At 43.8% G+C, this 24,266-nt stretch overlaps 1 protein-coding gene across 2 annotated transcripts in view; it reads left to right on the top strand.

Moving 5' to 3' along the window:
• The window catches only part of CLSTN2 (calsyntenin 2), a 725,154-nt gene that overhangs the window by 458,807 nt on the left and 242,081 nt on the right, over positions 1-24,266 (top strand). The window lies entirely within an intron of this gene.

Genomic DNA, 24,266 nt, shown 5'->3' with positions numbered 1-24,266 from the left:
CATGAAGCAATCTAACCCCTGTTCTGGGGAAAGACAAACAGACAGACAGAAACAGAACAGGTGACAGTGCAGTGACAGAAGTGCACAGGGGCTCTGTGAGCATGAGAGTCCCCTTCCTAGTCTGGGGCAGAGCAGTGACTGATAGCTGTCCTCACATGAGGTGGAGGGTGGGAGATGTGGAGAACATTCTAAGAGAGAATAGCAAGTTCAAGGACAAGGAGAAAAGAAAAGTCCACAAGGGCCTTTGCTGGAGTATAAACTGGAGATAGAGGAAACAGAAAGATAAGGCTGAACTGGGGTGGGGGGATGGTAGGTGCAGGTGGTAAGCAACGTCCTGCCCAACAGGATAAACCCAGTAAGATGCTTATAGTAATCAACCCTGTAAGGTATAGGAAGACACCCCAGGTGCTCAGCAAGAGCTTCACACTTGCTTCTATTTCAAATAGTAAAACTTTAATTGATTTTCCTCCCAAATCTACCTGTGTTCCTAGATGGTAAGCATGAGAGTTGGAGTTCATTGGACTGGGATGAACACTTGGCCAGAATGAGTGGATGAGAAATGTCATGGATGTGGACTTAGTCTTCTCAACTTGGAAGATGCTGAGTCATGAGGATTGGAGGCTGTGATGATCACTGTTGCTCCCTGTCCCTTTCACACAGTGGATTTTCTGGTCTACACTCCTAGGCGAATCTCATTGTCTCTTCTGCTGTGAAAGTCTATAGGAAGAGACTCCTTTCCCTCCTGAACACAGGCATGAGCCAGGAGCAAGAAGAGAGGCAGGCAGGGGGTTAGCAGTAGGCTAGGAGGAGGAGGACCTATTCCTATTTGTTTGCTCAAGATCTTAGCATGACCTTGTAAAATGTAGGGAGGCTCAGATGAGCTGAAAAAACATGAGGTCATTGTGTCTTACCTTTATTCAAAGACAGATTCAAGCTCAGGCAAGTCATCAATCTTCTCCGAACCTCAGATCTCCTTCTCAAGGGAGTTCATGGTCTTTGCCTTCCTGGGCTGTTTGGACAATGAAAGGGACAAAGCAGAGTGCCTGGCCCAGAGCCTGGTTCTGATGGTGACCCCTGTTGAAGTTTATTAGATGTTGCCTCCTTCCTCTCCACCCAACCTCCTTTAGGGATCTCTTTCCACTTTTCTCAGCCTCCTTTTCTTTTTATTTATTGAATTCATCAAGCAGCATGCAGGATCTTAGTTCCCCAGCAAATGATCAAACCCATGCCCCCCTTAGTGGAAGTGCAGAGTCTTAACCACTGGACCACCAAGGAAGACCCTCACCCTCCCTTTGTAAATATACAAGCTCTATGCCAAGATATGTCAGCATCATCCTATTCATTCATCTCTCTACAGGTTAATCAACTGTGTCATCACCAGTGAGGATATCCTGAATCAGCGCTCTGATTGTGCACTATTTTTGCTAGTAATTTGCCATGTGACTGTTGGCAAGCCACATTTCTTGCCTGGGCCCCAGCATGTCCATCTGTAGAATGGATGAGTGGATCAGATAGTTTCTGAGAGTCCTCTCAGCTCCAACATTATATGACATTATGATTCCATGGCTATACACTGTGAGCTCTCACCTGGGCCCTTGCCCCATGGTTTGACTACAGTCTTACTCATATCATCCCTGGTTTTCTCTTTTCCACTATCCAATCCCTTGCTTTCTCATCCCAGTAGAATTCTCTGCTACCAGTTAGGACCCCTATCACACTAGGTATTTCCTCCTCACTCATTCTGTTTCATTGCAGCAATTAACAGTATTGAGTAGAGAGAAGACATGCAATATTTTTTTTTCTGTTGTGTTAATTTGGAATTTTATTCTGAATATTACTGAGGGGAAGACAAAGAGAGTCTGAGCTTATAATTAGAGATATGGTTGCTGGGTTCACTAGACCGGGACATCTACACAGTTGTTAGGGCAGAAACACTGGCCCCAGAAGTACCTACCACTCCACATTCAACCTGCTGTTGAGACTGTTATGAGCAGATGACATGAAAATCGCACATGGATTCTAGGTCTGGATATGTCACTTTGATCAAGGATGGGCAGACTGGAGTTGTGGACAGCATAACAGAAGAAGGCAGAGGTAGAAGCCTCATTTCAATTTTATCTTAAGTCACCATATGCCCTTGAGTCCCAGTGCTTAACTTCTTGGATCTCGGTTTCCTCATCTGCAAAGTGAAGGTGCTCTTACCTCTCGGGGGTGCCCTGATTGAGACATTGCACACAGAGGTCCCTTGGTGCTACCCCCAAAGAGGAACAAATGGTATCTGAAGTCACTGTTTATCCCCTGTTACAGAAAGGTTTTGTATAATGAGCAAAACCCATCACCCACCCCAGCCACTGAGAAATGACTCATTCTCATGGATGTCCTGAATAAATGGAGGAAGTATAGCAGCTCTAAAATATTAAGATGCAGAAGCAGGCTGGTGGCCTCATTTGTCACTGCCCACCTGCAAGTTTCCGCTCTGTGTTACTCATGCATTTACTACCCTACATTCATTCATTGAGTGCATCACAACATATGCTGAAGTGCTGCTATGTGCCAGGCCCTGGACTAGGTGGTGTAGGCATGAATGGAAGGCCAAGGTCCTACCTTAGACCATCTCCCAGCCACGTGGGGAGGCCCTCCCAAAGCATGTGCAATATGTTCTGATCAGTGACAGTATGAAGGAGTGGGAGACCAAGAGAAGGATCACTAAATCATCCAGAGGAATCCAGAGAGGCTCACAGAGGAGATAGAAGTTAAGAGGAGCCTTACAGGATGGATGAGCAGAAGGGGATGGGGAGCCAGCAGGTGGCAGGGGAGATGAGCCTTGAGTTTGGGCTGAATGTCAACAATAGGCAGAAGGTATAGGGAAAGTGTAGGAATGGACCAGCATGCAAGTGTAAAGCCAAGCCAGCAGTCTGCCAGCTGACCCTGGAAGTCAACCTTTCCTTTACCCCTGAGCTTCAGGGATGTGCCATCATTGTTACTACTTGGTACTACCTTGTGGGCAGGTGGGCACAGGGCCTGGGTGTCCAGGAAAGTTGCTTATACCCAGGAGGGAATTAAAAGCTAGCAGAGGAGTGGCCATAGGAGCTTCTTTTTCATTTACTTATTTATTTATTTAGGCTGTGCTGGGTCTTCATTGCTGTACACAGGCTTTCTCTAGTTGTGGTGTGTGGACTTCTCACTGTGACTTCTCCAGTTGCAGAGTGTGGGTTCTAGGACGTGTGGGCTCAGTAGTTGTGGCACACAGGTTTATTTGCCCAGAGGCAAGTAGAATCTTCCCAGACCTTCTGTATGGAACTGTTGTTGAGTGTCTTGCCCTGTGGGTAGTAACTTGCATCCTAGTTTTGATTAAAATCCAAGTGTGGGGTAGGCGGCCTGCCTCTGGCCACCTAGGACCTTTGGACCTGGTGACCCATTTGGTGGCTATGGCTGGAAATGGAGCAAGACTCATCTGTTAAAGACCGATTACTATGAGGTTGGTGGTAGTTAAAGAGAGAATAAACTTCTCAACCTTCCAATTCTTAGAAAGGATCAATTACCACAGGTAGCAGGTGGGGAGAAGTTGTCAGGGGAACTCAGAGCAGTGTGTCCTTGCTCAGAAGACGAGGAAGACAAAGAAAGCCCCATGGAGACTTGAAGTGGGTTTTTTTTCTGACATGATTAAAGGACTCCATGCATTCTCCTGTTCTGAGGCCCTCTCTTCTTTTGCAGGCCTGGGTCCACTGTGCTCAAATACAGAAGCCTGGGGACTGCCCTGGTGGTCCAGTGCAAGGGGCATGGGTTTGATCCCTAGTCAGGGAAATAAGATCCCACATGCCATGTGGCATGGCCAAATAATAATAATAATTTTAAAAGCTTCCTTTAAAAGACAAAGAAACTTTGTCTGGTTACCCCTGATTGAGACAGCCAAAGTCTCAAAGAGAGTTGAAGACAGGATAAATCAGATCAGAAATCTTCAGTCGTGTCCGACTCTGTGCGACCCAATGGACGGCAGCCCACCAGGCTCCCCCGTCCCTGGGATTCTCCAGGCAAGAACACTGGAGTGGGTTGCCATTTCCTTCTCCAATGCATGAAAGTGAACAGTGAAAGTGAAGTCGCTTAGTCATATCCGACTCTTCACAACCCCATGGACTGCAGCCTACCAGGCTCCTTTGTCCATGGGATTTTCCAGGCAAGAGTACTGGAGTGGGGGGCCATTGCCTTCTGCGCCAAACCCCCTACAACCTCATTATTCAGGGCAAATGTGTTAGGACTGGAAAGACCGTGGCTTTGACTATATAGACCTTTGTCCATAAAGTGATGTCTTTGCTTTTTAATACACTGTCTAGGTTTGTCATAGCTGTTATGAAGTGAGTAGTGTGTAAAACAGCATCAGGATTCAAGTCTCACTCCCCTGGTTATGGCTCGAACGTGTGCCTTTAAGATCTTGTTGAAACTAGTACTTGCCTAGCAGATGTCTTCCTAAAGCATGCTTTTCATCATAGTCCAGACTACCTTGTAAAGTACACCTGACTTTCAGGAGCTCTAATTTACTTATGCATAATACACATATTTCACCTTCCCCTGTATGTGGCACACTGTAATAATCTATGCTTAATAGATTTGGAAATGAGTGAATTAAAAGTTAAAAATTTATAGAATATTCCTAATTTTTAATTTTAAAAAATGTAAAAAGAAAATAATAAAAGTATGTATACAAATAGAATGATTGTATATGCAAAGAGAAGGTTGTACAGCATGGTATTCACAGTAGCCTGGTGGCTGCAATTGTAGAGGATTCTCATTTCCTTTTTACTTTTTGATAAACTTAATTTTTTAGGGTAGTTTTAGATTTACAGAAAATTTTCACATGATAGTACAGAGGATTCCCATAAACCCCACCCTCAGTTTGCCTCATTATCAACATCTTACATTAAGATGGTACATTTGTTAGAATTAATGAACCGGTATTGATAGATTCTTATTAACTGAAGTCCATACTTTATTCAGATTTTCTTACTTTTTTTACTGAATATTCTTTTTTGCTCTAGGATCGCATACAGCACATCACATTACATTCAGTCATCCTGTCTCCTCGGGCTCCTCTTGGCTGAGACAGTTTCTCAGACTGTCCTTGTTTTTGGTGACCTTGACAGTTTGGAGGTAGACTGATCAGATTTATTGAAGAATGCCCCTTGATGGGTCTTTGTATCACGTTTTTCTCATGATTAGACTGAGGCTATGGGTTTAGTGGAGGAAGATCTCAGTGGTCCAGAGCCATTTTCATCACACTGTATCATGGGCACATTCTGTCAACCTGAAGACTGAGGTGGTGTTTGTCAGGTTTCTCCACCATAAATGCAGTTGTACCCCCACTTTCTATACTATACTCTTTTGTCTACTGTTCCATATACTCTGAAGTTTTTTTCTTTCAATGAACATATCAGTAATTACTTTGATAATCTGGGATAAAAAATATATTTTTGTTTTGGAAAAATAAATGACAAAGTCTCATCAAACTTTCATCCTTTCTTTATATATTGTTATGGCTTAATTTTCACACTATTGTTCATGGCTCCTCCAGAAGACCCTGCACGGAGTGGTCTGGTCACAGCCTCAGTTCCTCCAGAGTATGACCCTGACCTTGACCCTGGCTGATAACCTCATGGAGAGTGTATCGTGTAATGTATCTTCTGATGATGCCATGTGAGCAGCCCCATAAATCAACCAGGAACCTTGCCCTCACTGTAAAATTAAAGGGGACTTTCAGCTGTACTTTCTCCTTGCTGCCTGTAAACAGGGCGTAAATCTTGCTGAAGGAGACGTTCTTATCCAGCCACCTGAAAACATCCCAGCAGCTTGGAGGACAACCTGCTATTCTCTGTCCTTTCAGAACACGCATTCCCTGCCCCAGGCCAGGTGTATTGTGTTCAATTTTCGGTGGGATAAATGAGTGAATTGTAGCAGTTTCTTCCCTTCTCTCATCCCTGGCTTTTTGTCAAAGAAGCAAACAAGAGTGATGCATGAAAATGAGACAGCTTTTCCTATGGTACCAGTTTCCTGGCCACCTGCAGCAGCCATGCTGTCCTGAAATTTACTATTCTTGTTTTTTGTTTGTTTTGTGAAGGAAACAGTTCTCCAGAGTGAGTCTGAGAGCAGGTGGCTAATTTCTCTGCTTTAAAAGGAGCCTGATACAGAAGGCAAGGTTCAGAAAGGACACTGTTGGGGCTGGGTTCCCCAGGATGGATGACCAGTGGACTGAGCTTTGTTTATTTAACACCTAAAAGAGAAGAAAAGAGTCTTCAGTCATCCCTTGTCCTGGCGTGTCTTTCTGGACCAGGTAGCGTTTCTTTGGGAATATGGAAAATACTCAGCAAATTTCACAGCTCTGGGTGGTTGCTGTCTTCTCACGTAGAAGGTCTCAACCTTGGCACTACTGACACTGTGAACAGAATAGTTCTTTGTTGTAGATGACTGTCCTGTGCGTTTAGGATGTAGCAGCGTCCTTGGTTGCCACCCGCAAGAGGACAGTAGCACCATTTTCCCAAGTTCCCAAGTTGTGACGAACAAAAATGTCTTCAGACGTGGCCAAATGTCCCCTGAGGGGAAATCACCCTCCACAAAGAACCGTTATTGTAAAGGGCTGCGTATCTGTCTAGGTCCTGTACAGTGGAATGCGTCTGCACCTCTTGGTTATGCTCGTGTTTCTGCTTGAGGACTAGGAGATACAGGTACTCCTTGCCTGTATAGGGCAAACGACTTGCTAACATTAACTGCAGAAAGTACAAGGGTTTGAAACCAGGAAGGTAGTCCCCATCATGGTTCCTGTTCCAGTTAGCTACTGCCATGTAACAAAGCACCCTAACCTTAGTGCAATAAAACAGTAGCCATTTCTGGATGCTATGGTCTTTAGGAGGTGACTTTTTGATGTCTGGAGCCTTCAGCAGGAATATTCGAAGGCTATGAGGGGCTTGACACCTGGGACCTAGAATCATCCAAGGCTGTCTTCACTCACATGACTTTTAGTTGATGCTGGCTGTCATCTGGAACTAAGCTGGGGCTGTAGCCTGTTTATGTACTTGTGACCTCTCCATGTGGTCTGGGTTTCCTTACAACATGGCGGCCTCAGGGCACTCAGATGCTTAAGCATGTGGTGTCATGGGGTTCCAAAAGGGACTATCAAAAGAGGAGCAGGGGGAAACTGTCTTGCCTTTTATGACCAGGCTTTGGGAACTCACTGTGATCAGAAGCACTCCCAGATTGCAGGTGTGTCAAAGTCACATTGTATGAAAAGCATATGGTCGGGGAATATTATTATAGCTATCTGCCCAAGTTCCCTCCTTGACTTTATCATCCTAAAAGAGGGTGTTTCCCTCACCCCATCCCATGGGCCCTGACTCCTGACTCTCTTCTCTCCCGTGGGCCCTGACTCTCTTCTCTCCAGCTTTCTCTTCTCTTTTATTTCATCATAGAGGCTCCCCCATAACCAAAGAGATTGAGTTGAAATTACCCTCCAGATCAGCTAGAAAGGATTAATATTGGAGTTTTGTTTGGTTTATTCCCTCTCAATATCTCCAGTGGTTCTAAGAACCTTTTGATTCTCAATTCTAGAGGTCTTAAGAATAGCTAACTCTATTTCACCTTGAAAAAGCTCCTTTTAAGGCAAAAGCCACAGCATTGGTTACTATGAGGTTAGCTCAATAAAGAATTATGAGACTGGTGTACTTGAAATAAGATTTCACACAAATATTTGCATTTAAGAGACTGTTCTAAAGAGTGAACTTATGTCTTCCAGAGTCCAGCAATGCACAGTGCACACACTGGGTTCTTAGTGTTTACTGAATAACTGTTTCTGACCTCAGTGACCAGGCATTTTGTTATATTTAGTATTGTCTATATCAGAGGCTTGTGATATTCTCCTTAAGCCTGGAAGATCTAGACAAAAGAGAAACAGAATATCAAGTTTTACTTTTCTTTAATCCTCATGCAAATCCTAATTGCACTGAGTAATTCACATAATCATTCTGAAATAATATAACTTGAAAGAGTTTCTAAGCTGTGCTGTGCTTAGTCACTTAGTCATGTTCGACCCTTTGAGACCCCATGGACTCAAATGAGCTCACCAGGCTCCTCTGCCCATGGGATTCTCCAGGCCAGAAAACGGGAGTGGGTAGCCATTCCCTTCTCCAGGGGATTTTCGTGACCCAGGAATTGAACCCAGGTCTCCTGCGTTGCAGGTGGATTCTTTACCATCTGAGTTGCCAGGTGGTCATAGCTAAATGTTTGCCTGTGGTAGTTTTGAGCTGATGCTAAAATCGTCTGGCATTGCTGATGCACAGGCAGCCCATTGTTCATTCCTGGCTGAGGACTCCCTGGTTTGATTGTTCAACTGTCCTTTACTGACTGCTGTGTGCTTAGACTCATTCTAAGTGGCAGACATGGGTGGCTATCCAAAAGAAGGCAGACATCAAGTCTTAGGGCTGCTTTTAGCTTTGTTTATCTGCTATATTTATTTACAGTTGGTTAAGATTAGCATATCCTTCCTTCTCCAGCCTCCTCTATTCCCATTCTTTGCCTTGCCTGGTTTATCAGTCTGCTATATTTTTGGTAATCCTGCATAACAAGCCACCTCACTTCTTGTTGGCTTACAAAAGTAAGCATTTACCATTACCTGGAGTTTGGCTGATTTAAGCTGAGTTCAGTTAAGATAGACTTCAAGTTTGCTTTACACATATGTCATGGCTGGGCCTGAAGCTAAGACATATTCTCATGACAAAGGCAAGAGCACAGAATACAAATCTCACTCTGCAAATGTATTCTAAGCCTCTGCTCATATCGTGCCTACTAACTTGTGTGTATGTGTGCTAAGTTGCTTCACTCGTGTCCAACTCTGTGACCCTGTGGACGGCAGCCTACCAGGGTCCTCTGTCCATGGGATTTTCCAGGCAAGAATACTGGAGTAGATTGCCATGCCCTCTCCAGCATATCTTCCTGACCCAGGGATTGAATCTTTATGTCTCCTACATGGGCAGGTGGGTTCTTTATCACTAGTACCACCTGGGAAGCCTGTCTGCTAACTTAGCAGTGACCAAAACAAGTCACATTCTCAGCCCAAAGCCAAGTTGCATACCAGTAGACTCCTCCCAGGAGACAGGGGGAAAGTGCTTGAATATTTATTAAGCAGTAATCTAATCTAGCACACCCAGTACTTCTTCTACAAGAGCCATGCTCTTTCTGGCCTCTGGACCTTAGTATGCCATCCCCTGGACCTGAATACTCTTCCATTGGAGGTCAAAATATCTGATTCCCTGACTCATCTTTTGAGATTCCAGGCCGGAGCCACCTCCTCTAGGACACCTTCCCTGATAACACACTTGGGTTCCTGAACTCTTCTCCAGGTTCCCATCACATCCTGCATGTCCTGAACCAAGCGGATGTATCTGTTGGTCTCTATCACCCCCACCCTTCCATTCGTGAGTGTTAAACCACATCTGCGTCACCATTCTTTCCCCAGCATACAGCACAGACTCAGAAGTTGTTCCTGTTTTTGTTTGTTCTTAAATTTTATGCAGTCATTCATTTATTTATTTATTTTTGACTGTGTTGGGTCTTCACTGATGCAAGGGCTTTTTTTCTAGTTGTGGAGAGTCGGGGCTACTTTTCATTGTGGTACTCAGGCTTCTCATTGCAGTGTCTTCTCTCGTTGAGGAGCATGGGTTCTGGGGCATACAGGCTTCAGTAGTTGTGGCACGTGGGCTCAGTAGTTGCAGCTCCTGGGCTCTGGAGTGCAGGCTCAGTAGTTGTGGACACGGGCTTCGTTGCTCCATGGCAAGTGGGATATTCCCAAACCAGGGATTGAATCCATGTCTTCTACATTGGCAGACTGATCCTTTACTACTGAGGCACCAGGGAAGCCCAAGCTCAAAGGATTTAAAAAGAAAAGGCACACTGTGCTGTGGCATTGGGTGAAGGGTAGTGATCTTTCTATACTGACAGCTCTCGGCAAGAAGCACAGATAGAACTGGGTTTCAACATTTCCAAGGGGGAGGGCCATTTGGAGTGAACTATCCAAGCTATCTGGGCACATGTAACTATCCAACAAATGCCATCTGCTTTGGAGGCGTGTGGAGACTGGGAAATCAGTGTAGATTGTGTGGCTTAGGTTCTGTTCTGGAGGGCATTAGATCCTCACTTGCCTGTTTTGAATGTTGTTCCTCCTATCCTGACTTAGATGAGGAGCGGGTCTGATTAGCTGCCAGTTTGTTCCCCAAGGAGTAGGCTTGAATTTGAGGCCAAGAGGCATTGGGTAGATACAGGCTGTTTTATGCAGGATCTGTCATCGATTTGCCATTGATGTTCCTGTGTTGATTTTTGTTGTTGTTGGTAAAGGTTGTGGGGCTGGGAGTGTGGAGCAGAAGGCTGTGCATGTGGTTAAAAGCAGTAACATATGTGACCACCGCTCATCTCTGTTTGGAACTTTCCAGAGGCAGTAAGGAGGGTGAAGGGGACAGACTTACAGGCTTTGAAGCCTCTTCAACTTCTTCAGAATGAGGTTGGAAATGGGAATCTCTGTTTCCCAGGTGGTGCTTTAAAGTCACAGCTGTTCTTCATTTAAAGAAATCCAAAGTCTTTCACTGTGAATGATCAATTTGAAGGTAACTCCATTATCTGCATTTGCCGGTTCAATATGGTGCTCTTAGATGTAATAACCCATCATCTCAGCTTTCTGAAGCAATGCATGGCTTCCCAGGCTGGGTCTTCATCCAAAGAAGTGAGTGGAGACATTCAAAAGCCTCTTCCAAATCAATACACAGAATACGAGTGATCAGAGGGAATGACAGAGCCCCAAACCCTGCCACCTCTTCTTGTGTCACTTTTCATCCCCCTAGGCCTGCAAATGTTCATATGAGTCTCACCATCTCAAAGATGTTTTTCCCATGCCAGTTGAATTGCCATGAAATTCATCAGACAGATATTGCATTGTTTTTTCAAGTTTATAATGTCTTGGTAGCCAAGTCCATGCAGCTACCCTGCATATGATGGCCCAAACAAGTTCTTTTGGGTATTCTTATTTAGCAACAGTCCTCAGGGAGCTATTCTAAGAACATAGGGGATAGAGGTACAGGGCCTGTCTGGCACCTTCATCTCATTTTCAGTGACCCACTCTGCTCATTGCTCCTGTTCGACTCACTCTGTATCCACAGCCCTGGGCTGTGCTTTACCTGCCCACCTTCCCAGTTCTGCCCATTCAGATTTTCTGGGCAGCATCCCCTGCTAGTCCAAGGGCATTGCACAGAGAAGTTACTCAAAAAACGTGTAGGATTGAATTATGAGAATTGAGTACATTTAGGAACAAAAGTCCAATATGCAGAAACTCTGAACTGAGCTGTTTTCAATCCTATTTATCTAAAATTGAGGTTGAAAACTCTTTGAATCTGTTTGTATAGTCAGCCTTTCACTTTCTTTAATGACTCTTAGCCACTGACTTTATCCTCCAGCATTTTACAGTACTCACCAGCAAAAAGTGGGAGAATGACAACCTTCATTCTGGCTGTGAGGATTATGGGTAATAGATAGAGAGTGAAATGCATGCGACCCTCATTATATTATCTGGAATCTGAAATAAAGGTTAGAATTATCTATCTACCAATCCACTGAACGTGCCTCAGCTAATATCAGACTTCCTTGTACTAGTCCCTAGGTTATCATATTTTTATTTTCTTGTAATACATAAATAGTAAACACTGAAAGAATATCTTTTATAACATTTTTTTTATAACTTTTCTCTCCTGAGAGAGATTTCACAGCTTTACCAAAGTTTTGCTTTATTTTCTTTCAAGGGGCCCAGATTCTGTTTTCTTCTGAGAATGACACACACATTTTGAACAGAGTCATTTTCTTGATGCTTTTCTCACAAAGTACCATTGAGTAAAATGTGTTACTTGAAGTCTCCCAATAGACCAAAAAAAAAAAAAAACAAACCTAAAATAAACACACAAAAATATTTTGCTTTTGAACTTGTCCTTGTTGAACAGGAGAGATTGAATCATTACAATGACATGAAATCTGAGTGAGCTGGAGATCCCAGGCAGGTTTCGCTTAATCTTGAGTCCACTGTGGCTTTGTTCAGTAGATATTTACAGGATGGTACCACGGAGCCTACCATGTTGGTGACCTGGCATTTTTCTGCTGTCCTGAATCAGAGAGTAAACAAAGGTGAGTCACTTGTGAAGCAAACATCTGATTAATCACTAAAACACAGACTACAGCACTTCTTTATTGCTGCTCTGTGTAGATAAGATCTCCATGAATCATTTCTTCTCTCAAAGCAAGAGAGAGTTAGCAGTCATAGCACATATACTTTTATGATCTCCAGGTAATGCTTCCTTCAATCTGCCTCTCAGCAATCGTTATTAAAAGGGTCAGTGGCGTGTGCTTGTTTTCATATGAGTTTTTATTAAATGCTCATAGACCTACTGCATATCTACTAAGGTGCTCTCTCCTGAATTGCTTCTTCAGGGAAAAATAGCATAGAGATGGAAACTTTGGAGAATGTATATGTAGAATCTCTTCATTGCACTTGATGGAGAAAAAAAATATTAGATTTTGACCCTAGAGCCCAGTCCCATCAACTAATCCTGGCAGCACAAAGAGGTGGGTTGAGAAGGATCTGATGCTTAATATTGACTCAGTACAGAGAATACTACAATGAATTGGGATTGACTGTCACTTGGGTGAAAATTTTCACTTATGAGCAAAATTTGCACCTACTACAATTCTCACTTCATACTGTTTCAGTTTTAAATGTTAAACACAAATAAAAAGTTGTTCAACAAGTTGTCTTATGGAAGATAGAATTGAATTAATTAAAATTCTCCTTCATCTTTACACAATCACTGGGTTATTGTTGCTGTTTTTGTTTTGTTTGTTTGTTTGTTTTACTCTTTTACATACATGTAGGACTCTAGAGTAACTTTGGACTTGAGGGGTGCTCACTGTTCTAACCAAGTTTGGACTGTTCTGTGTCACTTAGAGGGCTTCCCAGGTGTCTCAGTGGTAAAGAATCCACCTGCTAATGCATTAGACAGGTTCGATCCCTGAGCCAAGAAGACCTCCTGGAGAAGGAAATGACAATCCACTCTAGTATTCTTTCCTGGGAAATGCTATGGACAGAGGAGCCTCTGGGCTACAGTCCATGGGGTTACAAAGAGTTGGCCATGACTGAGCAATTGAGTACACATGTCACTGGGTAGAAAGAGAGAGTCATGGCACGGGTATTGGGTATTGGGTCGTCTCTTAGACTTGCAAACCTAGCCAGTTGTGGTCAAGTTCACAAGCTTTGGCCCCTGGAAAATTTCCTCTTGAAATGGTTGTAACCAAGATGGGATGTGACTGTAATTCTTTGGCTTCAAACTCTCAGATAGAAACTAATTCATTCAGTCTTATCCCACCAGCCTGGACAGGCTGAACTTCTGAATGAAATGAACCCTGGTGCCCCAAACCAAGTTTTTTAACTCTTAAAATTAAATTTAAATCCGTTTCAAGTTATAAAGACATTGTCTTTCTCTGACCGCCTTTGTATCCATGCCCCAACATAGGGTCAATCAGTGAAGACCGTCTCACTTGCCTTGCGTTCTCACTTTGCTGTGTCTGGGTCCCTGTCAGCCAGGGCACTTTTCCTGCCAACCAGGCTTCAGCACCAGTCTGCTCTCAAGAAAGGATGTGCTGTTAGTCATTTACATCTCAGCTTGAGTTTCACTGTTTTTCTTTCTCTCGGAAAATAAAGTCTGAAATTTCTGTAAGGAATGAAAGACCCTTATTACAGGAAGGGTACCCATGTACTCTTGCTAGCTTTCCTTCCATGGCTGTGTTTCTCTCTCTAGCAAGACTCTAAAGATACATAGATTCGGGGGAATGAGCAGCCACATGTATCCCTATCTATCACTCTGCACCGCTGGCTGGCTTGCAAACAGAGGACAAGCATTCTGCATCCCAGGATCTCTCTCCAAAGCTTTCTCTTACTCTCCCCGCCTCTCGCTTTCCTGACATCTCCCATAAAACTGAGGGGTTCGTTTTGATGACAGTTTTTGAAACTTTGCCAGAAGTATGGGAAGGAGAGCCAAGAGTCAGGCAGTGGCTGAGGGCTAATGAACCTCTTTCTGCACACAGGCACCCTGCCATCCCCGGGGGAAATGAGCTGGCTGCAGAGGCAAGTTAGGTCCTTCCTCTTGGCTTGGCGGCAGCTTAAGAAAAAAGATAATAACTTTGGAAAGCTGAAAGGAGCACATCCAAGAAAAGCAAATCTTTCTTAAATAATGCCAAGAACACTCACATTAATCTCAGAAGGTAATAATAGGTAGAGAAGTGTCACTCATGTAAAATGAATTTGCAGGAACTTCCCAGGCCATCCAGTGGTTAAGACACAGCACTTCTTCTGTAGACGGTGTTGATCCTTGGTTGGGGAACTAAGATCCCCCATAGCTAGCTGCAGATTTCCACCTTCAACACAAAGGCTTTGGGTTTCTGAAAGTCCGGTGGTGAGGGACCAGATCCCATGCAGAAAATAGCATACAGGGTAGGGATGGAATAGCTTGTGAGAGCCCCTCTTGTGCTATAAGTTTCCAAAAGTAAAACATTGAAGGACACATTGTAATGAGTGTATAGGTGACATAATGCCATCTCAAAGTCTTAACAGTGGGTGCTCCATATGATTCTGTTTCATTTACTCATTTACTGCTTGCTTGCTGGCAAGTTCTTGGGTTCTTTCATCCCAGATGTTTTCACAAGATGCTTTTAAGTTCATGTTAGCCTTCTGCAAGTGGTATGTACAGAATGAGGCACTTATTTTGGTTTCTTCCTTCATCTAAGTAATCCATGACTTTCTGCCTTAGACTCCAGGTTATTAAAGCCTGGGGCTCTCGGTAGTTCTAAAGAGTGAGGCTGTTCAAGATGGAGAAAATCATTGAGTAAAGTTATCATAAAGCTGATTAGGTGTTTGACAAACCCTGAACCCTTTACCTTATCCCTACCCACCTTCTGCCAACACTTGAGCAGTTTATTTTCTCAGATCCCACAGAAAGCTTAGTCTTTATTGACCCAGCATCCCTTGTTTTACCCCTAACCTAAGAGAATTAGTGCTGGTGGAAAAAGGGTTCGCAGGGTGCTTCAGGGGCAGAGAGAGGGGCCAGTAACCAGGATAAGGGAAAACTGCCCAGAGAGTGGGGCAACATAGATAAGTATGAAAATATGATTAGAAGAGGCTAGATAAGCTTGTCAAAAAGCATTTCTCAATATGAGGGGTGGAAAGAGAGAGAATGTATCAGAGTTTTATTTAACTTTTCAAAGAGGGAACCAGCAAGATGAGAAAATCAGTACAAAAGAAAAATGAGAACTGGGATTTTATATAACTTGTGAAATAAAAAGGAATGCTGAAAAGAGATAGATAAATTAGATGCAAAGCCAGATAATTCCTGCATGGCAATGAAACTATAACATAATTTTTCAGTTTCTTTTCTACCAGCCTCTCTACCTTATCAGAAAACTAATGTTTTTTATATGTTAACCTTTATCCTTTGTAGAATACAAAATACTCTGTCCAAATCAATAGTAACCAGTATGAAAAACACAGCCAAATCCTCCTAGAGCAAAGGTTCAGTTCAGTTCAGTCGCTCAGTCGTGTCCAACTCTTTGCGACCCCATGAATCGCAGCACGCCAGGCATCCCTGTTCATCACCAACTCCTGGAGTTCACTCAAACTCACGTCCATCAAGTTGGTGATGCCATCCATCCATCTCATCCTCTGTCATCCCCTTCTCCTCTTGCCCTCAATCCCTCCCAGCATCAGAGTCTTTTCCAATGAGTCAACTCTTCACATGAGGTGACCAAAGTACTGGAGTTTCAGCTTTAGCATCAGTCCTTCCAATGAACACCCAGGACTGATCCCCTTTAGAATGGACTGGTTGGATCTCCTTGCAGTCCAAGGGACTCTCAAGAGTCTTCTCCAACACCACAGTTCAAAAGCATCAATTCTTTGGCGCTCAGCTTTCTTCACAGTCCAACTCTCACATCCATACATGACCACTGGAAAAACCATAGCCTTGACTACACAGACCTTTGTTGGCAAAGTAATGTCTCTGCTTTTGAATATGCTCTCTAGGTTGGTCATAACTTTCCTTCCAAAGAGTAAGTGTCTTTTAATTTCATGGCTGCAGTCACCATCTTCAGTGATTTTGGAGCCCCCAAAAATGAAGTCTGACACTGTTTCCACTGTTTCCCCATCTATTTCCCATGAAGTGATGGGACTGGCTGCCATGATCTTGGTTTTCTAAATGTTGAGCTTTAAGCCAACTTTTTCACTCTCCACTTTCACTTTCATCAAGAGGCTTTTTAGCTGCTCTTCACTTTCTGCCATAAAGGTGGTGTCATCTGCATATCTGAGCTTATTGATATTTCTCCTGGCAATCTGGATTCCAGTTTATGCTTCTTCCAGCCCAGCGTCTCTCATGATGTACTCTGCATATAAGTTAAATAAGCAGGGTGACAATATACAGCCTTGACGTACTCCTTTTCCTATTTGGAACCAGTCTGTTGTTCCATGTCCAGTTCTAACTGTTACTTCCTGACCTGCATATAGGTTTCTCAAGAGGCAGGTCAGGTGGTCTGGTATTCCCATCTTTTTCAGAATTTTCCACAGTTAATTGTGATCCACACAGTCAAAGGCTTTGACATAGTCAATAAAGCAGAAATAGATGTTTTTCTGGAACTCTCTTGCTTTTTCCATGACCCAGCGGATGTTGGCAGTTTGATCTCTGGTTCCTCTGCCTTTTCTACAACCAGCTTGAACATCTTAGCAAACTACATTTATAAAGGCCCAGAGAGTAGATATTCTAGACTTTGTAACTATTGTAACTACTCAGTTCTACTCTCACAGCACAATAGTTAAATAAATAGTTTAACTAGACAGTAGTTAAATAAATGGGCGTGGATGTATTTCAATAAAATTTTATTTGTAAAACCAAGTAGTTATCTAGATCTGGCCCACAAGCCATGGAATCTGCTCCATGATGACCTTAAAAGATCACATAATCTTCGATGAACTTACTTTCAATCAGAAAACTGATGTTTTGGTGTTTTTTTCTTAACAGGTTTCAAGCAAAAGAAATAACAAATGCAAAGGCATAGGGCATGAGATCACATATTGTAATGGGAACTATGACCAAGTTAAAATTCCTGGAGCATTGATAGGGTGTATTAGGAATTGTTGTTGTTTTAATCGCTAAGTCATATCCAACTCTTTGCGACCCCATGGACTATAGCCCACCAGGCTCATCTGTCCATGGGATTTCCCAGGCAAGAGTACTGGAGTGGGTTATGATTTCCTTCTCCAGGGGATCTTCCCAACCCAGGGATCAAACCCCAGTCTTCTGCATTGGCAGGCAGACTCTACCTCTGAGCAACCTGGGAAGGCCATATTAAAAATAAAGCTGGATTATTTGGGGAAAAAATCAGCTATCATTTTACCTGTAGTTATAAGTGTACCTGAGTAATACACCTGGGCAAGGAAGAGAGCCAGACCTGTTCTAATCCCAATGAGTGACCTGTGAATGTTGAGTGAATCTTACTAAACCTCAGTTTTCCTGCTTCAAAAATAAGGATAATATTGGGCCCACCAGAGGTTGCTGTGACAGTTAAAAGAAGCAATGCATGTCCTAATACTCAACAAATGATAGGTTTTAATGATAAAATCATTATTGATATTCTTTATTAATCAAAGCCAAAGGGATGTCCTAGGGCTACAGTTGAATCATTTGTTGAAAAGGATAGGGGCTGGGCTCATGAAGGAGGAATGGAAAGTCCTATTGCTCCCTTCCTTGCTATTTAAGGTCTATGGTGTTTGAGGCTTTGTCCTAAGACCAACTCAGTCTCTCCCTTCAATACCCCTTTCCTGGAATTCCTATAAAGAATCTCTTTACACCCCCTCCCCACCCTTTTTAGCAATTCATAAGCAACAGCGCTCTGGGGACAATAACTTTATAAACAAGCACAGTGAGTATACTTTGAGCAACGCTGCTGGATTAGCAGCTGTATTTGCATTCAGACAATGGATGTGCTAATTAAAAATGATTCCAACCCATTTGTTAAAGCCCGGAGAGATTCTGTTAGAAATATAGCAGCCATTTTTGCTCCTGGCCCTGTCAACAGTGTCCTGCACTTACTCAAAGCCACTCTTTAAAACTACATATTATTAGTTTGTTTGTTTGTCTGTTTGTTTGTTTGGTAATTGGGACCAGTTATCGCCTTCATTTTTTTTTTAAATACAATTTATTTATTTATTTTTGTTATTATTATTTTTTTTACTTTACAATATTGTATTGGTTTTGCCATACATCAGTTATCTCCTTCAAAGCAGAGGAGTTCATGTCTCCCCACCCAACCTCCTGGCAACCTCACCCCCACCCCATCTTTTCAGGGAACTACCTCTGTCTTGAGGTTGATAGTAATATCTGCCCTCTGTTTACAGCTCTAATGCTTACTCAGATGCCTACAATGAAATATTAACAAAAAATGATGATGAAGTATTTGCTGCAGACCAGTTATGTATTTCTTTGAAATGTCTAAGTAGTAATGTGTGTGTGTGTACGCTAAATCATGTCAGACTCTTTGCGACTTTTAGCCCACCAGGCTCCTCTGTCCATGGGATTCTCCAAGCAAGAATACTGGGGTAAGTTGCCATGCCCTCCTCCAGGGGATTTTCCTGACCCAGGGATTGAACTGTCATCTCCTGTGTCTCCTGCATCGGCAGGTGGGTTCTTTACAACTAGTGCCACCTGGGAAGCCCCCACTGTTAGACTAATGATACAAATGCCACACAGGGCTGTCCATCTTTGCCTGGGTTCAAACCAAAGGCTGCCTAGTGATCCAGGGCAGAGGACCAGCCCCAGTGCTGAGTCCATATCAGACTGCAGACTCTGAGCCACAGAGTGGCCCTAAGGCAGTTCTAAGGATGAGCCCACCAGAGAATGGTCAGCCTGGGCCACCAGCCTCCTATTCATCTACCACACTTGACCACTCAGGAGTGTGCTGGCTTGTTTTGAAATGGCTCCTTGTATTTGGAGAATAGCTGGGCACATAGCCTTGCTATCTAGGAGCGAGGGGAGGTGGAGAGGGTGAGGCTGAAAACAGTTAGGAAAGACCACCCTGAAAATGGCAATGGATGCTCATACCTGACTGCATCCAGTCTCCAGACCATGGCGTCAGCCTAGTTCCATGGATCAGGGCAGAACTTTGAGCCACAGGTGGATACTGGACTTTCATCTGGGAGTGTTTGTGTAGCTAGCAAACACTAGGTACCTGTGTATCTTTGTAAAATTACTTATCATGTGTGATTAAAGACACTTTATGCCCTTTAATTGTACGGAAACTTTATAGCCTTTGTAGTCAATGGTACCCACCACAGTGCCATCTTTGTAACAACATGTAAACTTCATTTTCACGTCATCCTATGTGTGATTGCCCCCACATCAGCCCACCCTGCCCAGTGTTCTAGCACTTTGGATGGTGCTGTTGAGGGAAGAGGATTTCTGCCTGCTTTGCATCCTCCCCGAGTCCCCCACCATCCCCCAGCCCCTTGGGCATCTCCTGAGATTCTGTGAGGGTCCACTTTCAAAGCAAGCAGCCACGGCCTGCGTTATAGCTCCAGGTGTTTAGTGTTTTAACGTGGATGGGGTGAATCTGGAGTGGCCCATGGTTGGGAGGAATCAAGTACATACAGTTACCCCTTTTAACTTTCTTCTGCAAGAGAGTCTTGAAGAGAGACTTTGCTTTCTCACCCACTTCCCCTTGCATGTCTTCCTCTCCATCTTCACATTTACCTTTGCTAGGCTGCACCTCAGGTTGGAGGCTGCCCACTGCACAGGTGTACTGCTTATGGACAGATGCTCTTCAGCATGGGCATCTCTTTAAACCCTGTTACATACTCACTCTGAGGTGTCTGAGGTTATATACACCTGGTCCCCAGCAATCCTGGTGAGGTCCAGAGTGAGTTAGTAAGGAGAGGCCACACACCTCTCACTGTGTTATCAGAAGAACACCTAAGCTAACATGTATGTCTGAGGTATTTTACAGAAAGAAGCGGCTTCACTACCCAATTGTGTGTGGACATAAGACCTACCCATCTTAGAATGGCATTTTTTATTTCAAAATGGCACCTCTTATTTTCTTTCTTTAAACTTAAATATGAACCTTCACTCTCCTGAATAAGTAGTTTGACTCAGGGAATTCATCTCTTTTCACATGCTTGTTTTGATTCTTTAGGCCTCTCTTTGTTGATCTGTAAAATGGGCATATTAATATTGGTCACAGAGGATTGTTGTGAAGCTAAAATGAGAAAATACCCCTCCCATCTCCACCTCAAATTGTAAAGAATCTGCCTGAAGTATAGGAGATCCAGGTTCGATCCCTGGGTCAGGAAGATCCCCTGGAGGAGGAAATGGCAAGCCACTCCAGTATTCTTGCCTAGGGAATCCCAGGAACAGGGGAGCCTAGAGGGCTACAGTCCATGGGGTCACATAGAGTCGGACACAACTGACTGACTTTCACTTTCACACATCCCACCAGTGCTCATGGAGTACCAGTTGTGTGTTCCTCCTGCTGCTTGGACACCTCCTCCAGGAAGCCTTCCAGGCCTCAAGCTAGGCTGGGAGCCTTGAGTATGTGGCTCTTTAGCACAGAGATTTTTATTAGTGTTGTCACTTGGCATTTGCCTAGTTGTCCCAGGATGGTCCCTTCATGTGAGGGAGGCAAGCACAGACAGGGACGCGGAGCCTGAGCAGTGAAGAGGCAGCGGGAGATGCTGCTTGCAGGGGTCATAGCTCACCTGAGATTCGATGGTCCACCTCATCCTGTCCTTTCTTCACGTGCCTTTAGGATGAGATTCTGGGAAGGGGATATTTGGGACTCAGACTGTCTTACTCAGGACACAGAGGACTGTGGTTCAGGGACATCTAGGTGCCATCATTTCCAGCCCAGCTAAGGATCACCAGGGTGCTCTGGGGGCTCAGACTTCTCCATCTGAGCTGTTAAATCCAGTGCTGAGCCAACTAGTCTTGTCAACCTAATACGGAGGAAAGTATGATGCGTTTCTGGATTGCATGGCAGAAATGCAGGCTTTTTTAATGGATTCTGACAGTCCATTAGCCGACAGCGAGGGGTGAAGTATGAAGTGCCCTCGAGAGAATGTCTCTTCCTGTTACAGCATGAGCCGGGCTGATGCTGAGGGGGCCTGCTCTCACCACACCCACATGGGGCTAAGACGTCTTTGATCCTCCAGCAGACCAAGGGCAGGCTAGGGCTCCCCATGCTGTGTGTTAGGAGGTGGCCCATCAGTGGGTATCCTCTGCTGAGTATTCTGTGAAGCCTGGGTCCTTGGTCTCTCACAGCATCAAGGAGACATGGCCAACCCCATACCACCTCCCCTTGGAAAAACTTCCCAGAAGTTTCCTGGCTTTAGGAAGCAGTGAGAGCTCCTGGAAGGGGCTCTGGGCTGAAAGTCCACAGCCTGGCTGGACTCTGGCCCCAGTTTGTGGCTGAATAGTTGGTGACCTTGAGAGAGACTCTGGATTGTCCTTTTGAGGAGGATTTTTCATCTATTAAAAATTGTCACCTATAAAATGGTGAAAATAGCCTATCTTGCTGTAATATTAGTATTTAAAGATGATTCCCTTAATGAATATGAAAGCACTTAGAAAAGCATAAGCCAATATCAAAAGTAAGGCATTAAGAATGCCTTTTGGCCATGGAAATGATTCGAGACTGTGACCCTTTCTTGGATCATGTGTTGCATATTTGAACCTCTGCACAGAGCTGGAAGGTACTCAGAATATTATTTTAGATTAATGTTATTCTAGTTCCCAACTGGCAGCTCTTGGGAGCTTTTTAAAAAGTACCATTCTTCTACCACCACCTCCCATCCCATCACTCCAACCCTCCAACTCTCACATTTGGTCCTATTAGTCTGGAGGTGGGATAACAGCATGAGTGGTTTTTAAATGCCACAGATGTTGTGCACCTGGAGAGGGAAAGCCTGGCTTGGTTCAGCCCCTGGTTTTGGAGGTACTGATGCAGTGAATCTGGGAGCGGTGGGACCCCCTACACAGGTACACAGGAGGCAGTCACCAGGAGGCCAAAAAATAGAAAATACAAGCCCTCCCAGGCAGGCCAGAAACCAAACCCTCTGACATCCGGGCATCTACACCTAGCAGCAGAAATCCTGCCAATCAAATGTATCATCTTCAAGTCTACAGTCACCCTACCACCACCCACTTCAACAACATCTGCCACAAATATTGCTCTGGGAATTACTGCCAAAGCAGGAGATGGTGGTTTATTTGCTGGTGTTTGTGGGTAAAAGCCTGTTGTCCTGTTCTCCCCCTGGACTCAGCTCTTCAGGGCAGGGGCTGAATGTCCTCATCTCTGCATCCCCCAGCAGAGGAAATCAAACCAGAAAAAATATTTGGTGGGCGAGTGAGTGAGAGATTAAGTGGATGAATAAAAGCATCTGAAGTGCTCAAAAACGAGGTTTAAATTTAAACCTTGAACATCATATAATGAAACCATTTCCACACTCAACTAGCTCTTCTGTCCTAAATTTTAATTAAGTCAGCATAAAAATCATTTTGATAGTTAGCCAGGGATGCACTGATGCTAAACATTATGTGTACTCATATTAAGAAAAGCAAAGGAAAAAGAAATGGTGTTTTTGATTCCCTGCCTAACTCGCAATAAACCATTTATGGTGTTAATTGTTTATAATAACTTAATGGCATAATTACTCCCATGTAGATTGCCAGGAATAATGAAAACACAGAAAGATCACAAATCTTCTGAATCAGGTTTAAAAAGAAGGCTAGCTTCACCTTTTATCAGTTGGGTGAGATTGGTCATCTTGCTTATTAACCTCTGACCCTCAGCAGCTTCATCTCTAATTATCTATCTTGCTGAATTAGGACAGTCAAGACATAATAGGCTTACTTCAGGTTAAATTCTACAGTCACTTGGCCCCATCCTAACAGCAAGGGAGGCTTAGAAATGTGCAGTAAATGTCTACTACCACCTTTGGGCAGTACAGCTCCATGTATATTAGTTTTCCCTCATTGTGCTTCTGGAACACATTTATAATTTAGAAAGGAGGAACAGAGGGTGGGAAAACCACTAATCTGGAAATCAAGGCCTCACTCCTCCTATAACCTTTCCCTTCTTTTTTCCTCCATTCCCTCATTCTTCAGAAAATATTTATCTGGCCCTTCAAGGTACCAGGCAGCTGTAAATAGAGTTGAAGGCAGCCCCTGCCTTCGTGGCACTAATATTCTGGCAGAGAGGCTTAAGGGAGGCATGGAGCAAGAAACAGACAAACAAGTGAAAAACCAGAATAGATGCATGTATATGTATGGCCGAGTCCCTTTACTGTCTACCTGAAACCGTCACAACATTGTTAATAGGCTATTGTTGTTTTTCAGTTGCTAAGTTGGGTCAAAGTCCTTTGTGACCCCATGGACTGCAGCACAGTGGGCTTCCCTGTCCTCCACTATCTCCTGGAGCTTGCTCAAACTTATAGCCATTTAGTCAATGATGCCATCCAACCATCTCATCCTCTGTTGTCCTCTTTTCCTCTTGATCTCAATCTTTCCCAGCATCAGTCTTTTCCAATGAGTTGGCTCTTCGCATCAGTTCAGTTCAGTTTAGTCGCTCAGTTGTGTCCGACTCTTTGCGACCCCATGAATTGCAGCACGCCAGGCCTCCCTGTCCATCACCAACTCACGGAGTCTACTCAAACTCATGTCCATCGAGTTGGTGATGCCATCCAGCCATCTCATCCTCTGTCGTCCCCTTCTCCTCCTGCCCCCAATCCCTCCGAGCATCAGGGTCTTTTCCAATGAGTCAACTCTTCACATGAGGTGGCCAAAGTATTGGAGTTTCAGCTTCAGCATCAGTTCTTCCAATGAACACCCAGCATCAGGTGGCCAAATTATTGGAGCTTCAGCTTCAGCACCAGTCCTTCCAATGAATATTCAAAGATAATAGGCTATACTCCAATGTAAAATAAAAAGTTTAAAGAAAATAAGTGAAAAACTGACTGACTAAATTGAGTAAATTCCACTAGTGATCAGTGCTATGATACATTACAATTGACTGATGTGATCATAAGTACCTGGAAAGAAAGAAGTGAGGCTTTTGAGAGGAGAGTGACCAAGAAATGCCTCTCAGAGGAGTTGTCATTTGAACAGAAA

The sequence above is a fragment of the Bos indicus x Bos taurus genome, chromosome 1 (genome assembly GCF_003369695.1).
Source record: "Bos indicus x Bos taurus breed Angus x Brahman F1 hybrid chromosome 1, Bos_hybrid_MaternalHap_v2.0, whole genome shotgun sequence".
Taxonomy (NCBI): Eukaryota; Metazoa; Chordata; class Mammalia; order Artiodactyla; family Bovidae; genus Bos; species Bos indicus x Bos taurus.
Note: the sequence above shows the minus strand (reverse complement) of the source record. Positions and strands in the feature narration are given on the sequence as shown.